Raw genomic sequence first — 7792 nt, 5'->3', positions numbered from 1 at the left:
AGAGGCAGAGTGACTGAAAACACCTTAGAAAAATTGACTGTGCTTAGCTGCATTATATAATAGGACATCAGCGAGTCTTTATCTAAATTACGCAATCTGAGGCATTTCACCCATTCTGTGTCTCTAGGCTTCAGAAGTGTTTGGTTTTTTTTTTATCTTCCTCCCATTACAACAATTGAAAATGTGTGTCTAAATCCTCGTGTACGTACACACCATTATTGACTTACAAATACTAGATTGCTTCCCAGTCTTCTTACTTAATCTCCCGCGGTTCAGGGAACACTAAAACACGAAGATTATTGCGCGCTTGATATTGCAGATAATATCTTTGTCTTTGAGGCTTTTAACTCTCCTGGGGCCCCTCCCTCAGGAAAATTCAACCGCTGCCATCGCTTTGTGACTCCAAACCAAAAAGCACTTTTCTTCTGTGTTCTGACCTTCGCTGTAAGCATTGCAAAGGGCTGAAGCGAAGAAACAAAAGATCAGGAATCTTTCTGTGCGGTACATGCTCTTAACCTCCACCACTGCTGGCAACGAGTCCCGCTCTAATCCGAGCAGGGACAAACACAAAACCAGCTCTCGTCATCAGACCTTGGGACAACAATTCCTGCAGCTGTGCGGTAATGACATTCTCGGCATGGCAGATCTCTATCTAAAACTCAGCTAATTGGTAGGAATAGGAATGTCTGCACAAACATTTGTGTGTCTCAGACATTCCTGAGCTCTGCTGCAGCCCTGCCTTCATGTCATGAGCCCCAGATAAACGTTTCGGTCCTCCTGAGGGGCAGGGCACAACTGCAGGTAAAATATCAGGAACCCGACATGGAGCTCAGGGCAGCAAGAAAAAGAGAGATCATCAGAAAAAAAAAATTTGATCCAAATATTTGGCATTTGGACTAGACGATCATTGCAGGTCCCTTCCAACTGAAATATCCTATCATATCCTACCCTATCCTATCCTACCCTATCCTATCCTACCCTAGGTAGTGAGAACACAGAGCAATACACGCTAAGAGTGATTTGGAAGTAGCTTTTTCCACTGGAAAAGTTGCCTTTTAAGAGCTCAATCCAGCCAGGACAACAATGTCCCCCAGCTTCAAAGCTCCATCTTCCAGCCGCAGTGGTGTCTCTTTCAATACCTTTTACTGTGGGACCGAACAACCAAGGACCAGCAGGAGGGTGCTGTTGAACAAAAGTAGACTTGACATCAGCTCTTTTGCCTGAACCAAAGCAAAAATGTGGCCAGCTGGGGATCAGAAGGGAAAAAGTGGCTCATGGTGTAACCAAAGAAGAATTTGGTCCACGTGGTGGACTTTTATTTACACATTTCTGATATAATTGCCAGTGACGGCACGAAACAGACATGGCAATGCAGATAGACATTCAACAGCAGCTTCAGTGATCCCCTCCAGGCAGGCAGATGAAGAACCCAGGGAGAGTTCATCCTGCTTTTCGAGGATGCGAGGTTTCAAGGCACAAAGCATACAGGTCTGGAAAGGCAAATCAGCTCCTACATCCCCTCGGCCACATCACGTGTGCATCCAGCTCTGGACACGCATGCACAATGTGTCTTTATCCCAACAAAGGAGCATTTGTGTGTTCACTGTTCACCCCCACGCTCATATCTGCTTCGGTCAAAAGGGATTTTGGTGAAAATGAGGGGCATTTACACAGAATTTCATTTTCTGACCTTACTTTGTTGCTGCTGAGGTTTGCTCCTCACTCCTACATGATGGTGAGAGCCCTCATAGCCCAGCAGTTGTAATTTATCTTCCATAAGCCAACCCTGCCCATGTGTCAGTGCTGCCCCAGGATGAAAAGGGAACAGACAAATGTAAAGGAGAAGAAAAGTGGACTTGAGTAAGGAAGATTTCAGTTCCCTGTTCCTCTTCAAGCACCAAAGTAGCAAAAACACGCAGAAAAGGGAAAAAGGCTACAGCAAAACCACCAGCAGCAGCAAGAGATGATTACTATTTCCTAAATAACAAATAACTCTTTCAAAATCAGGTTTGTACCCTCAGGGAAAGATTCCAGGGGACACAGGCATTTTTCCTGCTGTGTAGATTTGTAAAACAAATTATGTACCCACATGAGTATTGCATAAGATACCAATTAAAAACATTTATTTTGAGTAAAGGAATAACTGATGAGCCACACTGCTTAACTGCCACCCCTGAGAGATGCAGTTGTCTTCCATTTCTCTCCTCTTCCACTAAAAATAGAGGAGTGTTCTGTGAGCAAACAGTAAAAGCTCAGATCTCATTTTCCAATTGGAAGTCTCAGAGACGCTCGGCACGGCGTTCTTACCCTGTAACTATCCTCCAGTCTCCAGTAATCACACCGAGTGGTCTAAGCTCGGCTCTCACCGCCTTGCAGCAGCCCTTTGCAAAACACTTCCATCATGATTTTTATGTCAGCTATGCCCCTCTCCCCCACCCATGATTTTCCCTGCCAGCTTCGCTCTCTGGATGACAAAGCTGAGTGGCTTGGCCTGAAACCAGAACCAGTCCAGCCCCTAATACCTACAGGAGACAGCACTCCTCACCCACGAAGGGAAACACACTTTTCCACCAAAGTCTCCCCACTCGGCTGATAATATTTAGCTTAACTCGACTGTCTCAGTGCTCATCTATAGAGCTGACTTGCTTTCCTAAAGGTGAAGGCATCCCTCCTCTCTATTCATAGATGCTGAAAGCAAACCATTTAAATTGCAGGGGCCGGGGCGCGGGGTCCATCGGGTCTCTGACCGCCCGGGTCGCCTGTCCCCGGCTTTCGAGATTCCCCGCTCATCCCCCAGCCGCGGATTCACGCCCCCTCCCGGGATGCCCACGGGCGACAGGAGAAAGGGGGGACCCCTCCCGGGGCGGGCGGGGATGGGGGCCAGGACCCCCCTGCGGCGAGGGGGAAGCAGCACCTTGGCTGAGGGAGGACGCTACCTCCGGGGAGGCTCTGCCAGGGCGAGCCCGCGGGAGGGGCCCGGGGCTGCCGTCGGGAATACCCCCGCGGTGGGGCGCCGGGGAGGCGGCGGCGGCAGGACCCCTTGCTGGACGGGGAGAAACTTCCTCGGCGGGGCCGGTCCGCACCCCCCCTTTCCCACCCCCGCCGCCCCCCGCCCCGCCCGCGCTCCGCCCCGGAACCGGGCGCGGCTGCGGCGGGCGGGCAGAGCCCGGCGGCTGCGGGCGGCGGCGGAGGGTCGCTGCCCGCCGATCCGCGCCGCGCCTGGCCGCCCCCCCGCCCGCAGGAACCCGCCGCGGTAAGGCCGAGCCCCGCCGGGGGCGATCGCGGGAAGGCGGAGGGGGGCTCGTCTCGGTCGGGAGAAGTTGGGTTGAATCCTCCCTCTCCCGGGGCTGCAGCGCGGCTGGGCATCCTCTCCCCGGTCCCGACCGGTGAGACGGGGTTGGTGTCAAGGGAGGAAAGACACCCCCCGCCCCCCCCCCGCCGCCGGACCCCAGCCCGCAGCTCCGCAGGCTGCTGGGAGGTGGTGCTCGGCGCTGCAGAGACGCGCTGGCGGAGCGGCAAGGGGGGGATTGCAGGTGCGTCGGTAGGGAGGCGTAGGTGGGACCTGGGCTGGGCTGCAGGTGTGACAGTAGATCGCATCGCTGGGACGTGGGGTGCCCCGCTGCCAGTTGGAAGTCAGTTCCCCATCAAATAGGTGGGGAGTCGGTCTGGGTGGCAGGTGCAACAGCGCGGTGTATAGGTGGGACGAGGTCCAGATTGCGAGCGCGGCGCTGCGAGGTACAGGTGGGAGCTGGTCCGGGTTGCGGGTGCGAAGATGCCGCGTACGGGCTGGATGTGGTTTGGATCGCAGGCGCAACTGCGCGGTGTATGGGTGCAACGTGGTCCGGGTTGCAGTGCAACAGTACGACATGTAGGTGCAATGTGGTCCAGATTGCAGGTGTGACAGTGTGATGTGCGGGCGGCATGTGGTCCTGCTGTGCCCTGGATGTGACAGGGCATCTGCTAGCATATAGCGTGCGGCTGCTCTGTCTGCTCCCGGGGCTGGGCCCGTTTCAGGCTTTTATTTTGAAAGATATCTGTTTTCGGACAAGTTCTCCCAAGTCCTGCCAGGGTTTACTTAAATATTTCTCTCATGCCTAATCCTCCCTTTTGCTCAATAGCTCTGCAGTGATGAAGTGGCTTCTTGCAACATCAGCACCCGGAGCTGAATTCCAGACCTTGGGGGCGGGGAAGTAGTGCTCGGATTCACTGATCTTAGGAGAAATACCCCAAAACGGTGTTCATGGTCTGCTGTCCCTGTATCAGATCAGCATTGTGAACTGTACATGGTTTTTCTCAGATTCCTAAGACTGGGGAATTTCTCTAAATAAACGAGCTGCAGGCTGCGAAACCCATCAGGCGCTCTGGTAGACTGCGAGGAAACTTCTGGCCTAAGTCAGTTTAAAAGAAAAGTTGGAGTCAGCAGAGTTACAGAAAGGTTGCAATCGTCCTACTGAACTTGCTTAGAATTTGAGCTGTCTGGCTCCTCATCTCATTTCTCTTCCATCCTCTTAAGCCAGTTTTTCACACAGAGGAGCAGTGGCTTCCAAAATTGTAGGCAGGGGGGCAGGGGGGGATTGCAGGAACCTATGATCATACGTGATTTTTTTTGTTCTGTTATAAGTTAATAATACCATTCTAGGCTGTTGTCCAAGAATTTTGCTTCAAAAAATGCAAGCAGTGTACAAGACCCATTGTGTAAAAGATAATCTAAATGTAGGACAGGAAAGGACCTAGCAGGTCAGCAAATCTAAGCACCGAATGATAGTACGCCTTATTGCACACCACTGTAATTCATTTTGTTCCCCGTCTTCTGGGAAGGGGAAGTTTCAGAACTTTGCTGAACTGATACTATAATTCTTTTTCCCAATGTACAGCTTTCTCTTACTTTGTATTTGCACAATGATCGTTTTGTTCTCCCAGTCTGATGCTTTTCTCTCTTATCAGTGTAGAAATAGGAGTTGCGTGCTTTTCGCTGTGCAATGCCAAACAAGCTAGAACTTGCCATCTGCTTTGGTGAAGCAGACTCCGGCTTCTGCTGATCCCCGGCAGTCCTGCGCTGGGCTTCTGGCTCGCCGACTTCCCCGTGGATGAGCAGAGCTGCGAGGCTCAGAGGTCCGTCCGATGCCTCTCGTGCTTTTGACACCTCACCTAGAAATAAATACCTCACCTGGTAGGTACTGCTCTTAACCTCCTCCTCGGCCTCCTCCTGCCCTGTGGTGGGGGTGGGAAGCTGGGATTTTCATCTCCAGGTGTCAGACGTCTGACTTTCATTTTCTGCTGTCGGATCTGATCTTATTCCAGCCCTCTTATCAATCCCGGTTTTATCGCACATCCCCATGCTCTGTGCTGGTGCAGCATTCTCCCAGCTTTCTCCCACTCACTCCGTCATGAAGGGAGATGTGATGGTCTCCCTGGCTTTCAGTAGTGACCCCTGCCAAACTCAGACTGACCCCTTCTGTGGGACTGGCTGTCCGATCCTTTTAGGTCTGTACCCTATTTATTACAAATTTTCGTCTTTTGTACCTTAACTCCCAGGTTCAGCCAGCTGCCCAGCAAGTGGCTGCGCTTCTAATGTGTTAGAAGCTGAACTCTACCCCTTTCTTGTGCGCCAGGTATGCCGGATAGGTTTCCCAGAGCAGCTGAGTAGAAAATTGTTCTTATCAAAGCAAACTAAGTTGCATTTTGTCCCTCTTTCCCCCCCATTTACTTCCATGTCTTCAATTATTATTTTTTTTTCTGCAACGATTATTCTGTTGACGAGGGATTTTTAATCCCGCCATTGTACCGTAACCAGCCATGAGTAGAAGATGGGAGTAATTCGGTGGCGGGCAGCAACACAATGCCATAGATTAGGCAGTGAACAATATTCGTGGAGCTGAAACAGTTGGGGGAACTTCAGACAAACTCAGTGCTTGTACCTCAGCTCAGGTTTAACTCCCAGTTCAATATCCTTGCTCTTAATATTTGCAATTTTATATCAATAATGATTCAGAGGAAATACCACCCGCTGAATCAACAAAGTCAACTCATAGGATCACACAGTGGCGCTGAACAAATCCAGCTCTTCTCAGTGCAGAAGGCTGCGGTCGGTAGGTGCAAACACACCACAAGGAGTTATCCCTGTTCCATTCGTTAACATTGTACGTGGCTTTTTATCTAACTAGGTGAAAAATAGCTATGTATTTTGCAGAAGCTCGATGCGGCCCTGCAGCGTGGTGCCCCTGGCGCTCAGCGCAGGAGGGAGGCTCGAGAATGACTACGTGCTTCTGACCTAATATTTTATAATCCCTTTGGCGTTATCCGCCAAACCCAAGTTTATTCCAGTGTTTCTCAGCCCTGCATGTGCAGCAGTTTATCACAGAGTGCTTGTGAGCGCTGTGCTGCAGAGGCCGCCTTCATCTCCCTGCGGGCAGAAAAAGCTCTGAGAGCACCAAGTGCTGCAACAGAGCGGGCAAACAATCTGTATTTTAATTATACAGAGGGCTCTTGGGTCCCATGCTGTCAACCGAGATGCTAAGACCCATTTGGGAGAAGTAAAAAAAGTTACATCCAATTCTGAGCCTCGGCTTTCTCTTACTGACGGAGATTGGAGGACGGAATTTGCTGGTAGGTCTGGTGTGGGGTTGTCACAGCATTCCAGTTGTTCCAGTTCTGCAGGCATGCAGTCCAAACTGGAACGAAGCACAAGATGGGAATGCTTCAAAAAAGGGTTGGCTATGTTTCTGCAGCTTCTCAGTGCCGCTCAGGATCCTCGTCAAGGGCAAGTATCGTCTGGTTCCTTTTTCCTATGAAAAAATATCTAGTGAGCAATGACCAAGCCTTATAATTGCTACCAGATGTCGTCAGTGGTAGACGAGGAGCTGATTTTGTGGAACTGAGTGTGGAAACAAATAGGAAGAGTGGAGCTCATGAGCCCCTGAGTCATAGCCTGGCGCCTACGAGAGCGGCTGCAGTTAAAAGTAAGTGGTTGTACAACGTGCCAGCTGAACATTCGTTGCCGTTTTGTCAACCTAGCCTTTCACATCTGCGGAAGGCATCAGGAGAGGGTCTGACAGCGTGATAGTTTTTCTATCGTGATGTAATGGACAGGTATTGTTCACGGATTCAGCTGTTTCTACTGGTTTAATACCTGAGCTGACCTTTCAAAGTGCTGGGAATGCTGAAGGCACAGATCAGTGAAAATCTTAAGCCAGCAAAAGTGTTTGCAAAAAGCTCTGTAGCATTTGGTGGTGTACTTCGAGGTGCTCTGGGAAACCGACTGAGCTGATAAAGGAGGCTGGGCAGAGGCAGGAGGAGGACTGAGAGCCAGTGCATGAAGCCCTCATCCCGGCGTTGGAGTCACTCAGCCAATTCCAAAATGTTGTAGCATCCTAAAAGTAACAGCTCACTTCAGAAGAGCCGTTGCTCCAGCACCGTGTCCCATAAAATAAAAAAGTAAAGGGAAATGAAGAGTTGCCAAATTTTGTAGTTGGTAGGGCGCAGTGGTGCATGATAGTAGGTGTCACCAGGTGGTGCTATTTTGCATTGACTTCCCATCTGTTTTTCTTACCATGACCATTATTTTGCCTCAGCTGAGGTTTATATGTTATTAATCTGGGGGAATGTTTAAGTGCAGAGGAGGAATTTTCTCTTTGCATTGCTGCTCCATTAGACTTTGTTGTGCAGGTGTCCTTGGTCACCCACTGGTGCTAGGAGGACTTCCCCAAAAGAGACATGAGAGAAACTCCAGTTGGTGGGTTGCGTAGCTGCTCACAGAGTACCCACAGGTTCAGTAACACTGATTTCTGCCTAA

General features: G+C 50.6%; 1 protein-coding gene across 5 annotated transcripts in view; it reads left to right on the top strand.

Annotated features, from left to right (window-relative positions):
- The first annotated feature begins 3145 nt into the window (after window positions 1-3145).
- The window catches only part of INF2 (inverted formin 2), a 45161-nt gene continuing 40514 nt past the window's right edge, over window positions 3146-7792 (top strand). For 4 of the 5 annotated variants that reach the window (XM_074583837.1, XM_074583836.1, XM_074583834.1 and 1 more), the window contains exon 1: window positions 3146-3253. The gene's annotated coding sequence lies outside the window, so the exon portion shown is untranslated. The remainder of the gene's footprint in view (window positions 3254-7792) is intronic. The other variant, XM_074583835.1, reaches the window with a different exon arrangement.

Source organism: Larus michahellis, chromosome 4 (genome assembly GCF_964199755.1).
Source record: "Larus michahellis chromosome 4, bLarMic1.1, whole genome shotgun sequence".
Taxonomy (NCBI): domain Eukaryota; kingdom Metazoa; phylum Chordata; class Aves; order Charadriiformes; family Laridae; genus Larus; species Larus michahellis.
Note: the sequence above shows the minus strand (reverse complement) of the source record. Positions and strands in the feature narration are given on the sequence as shown.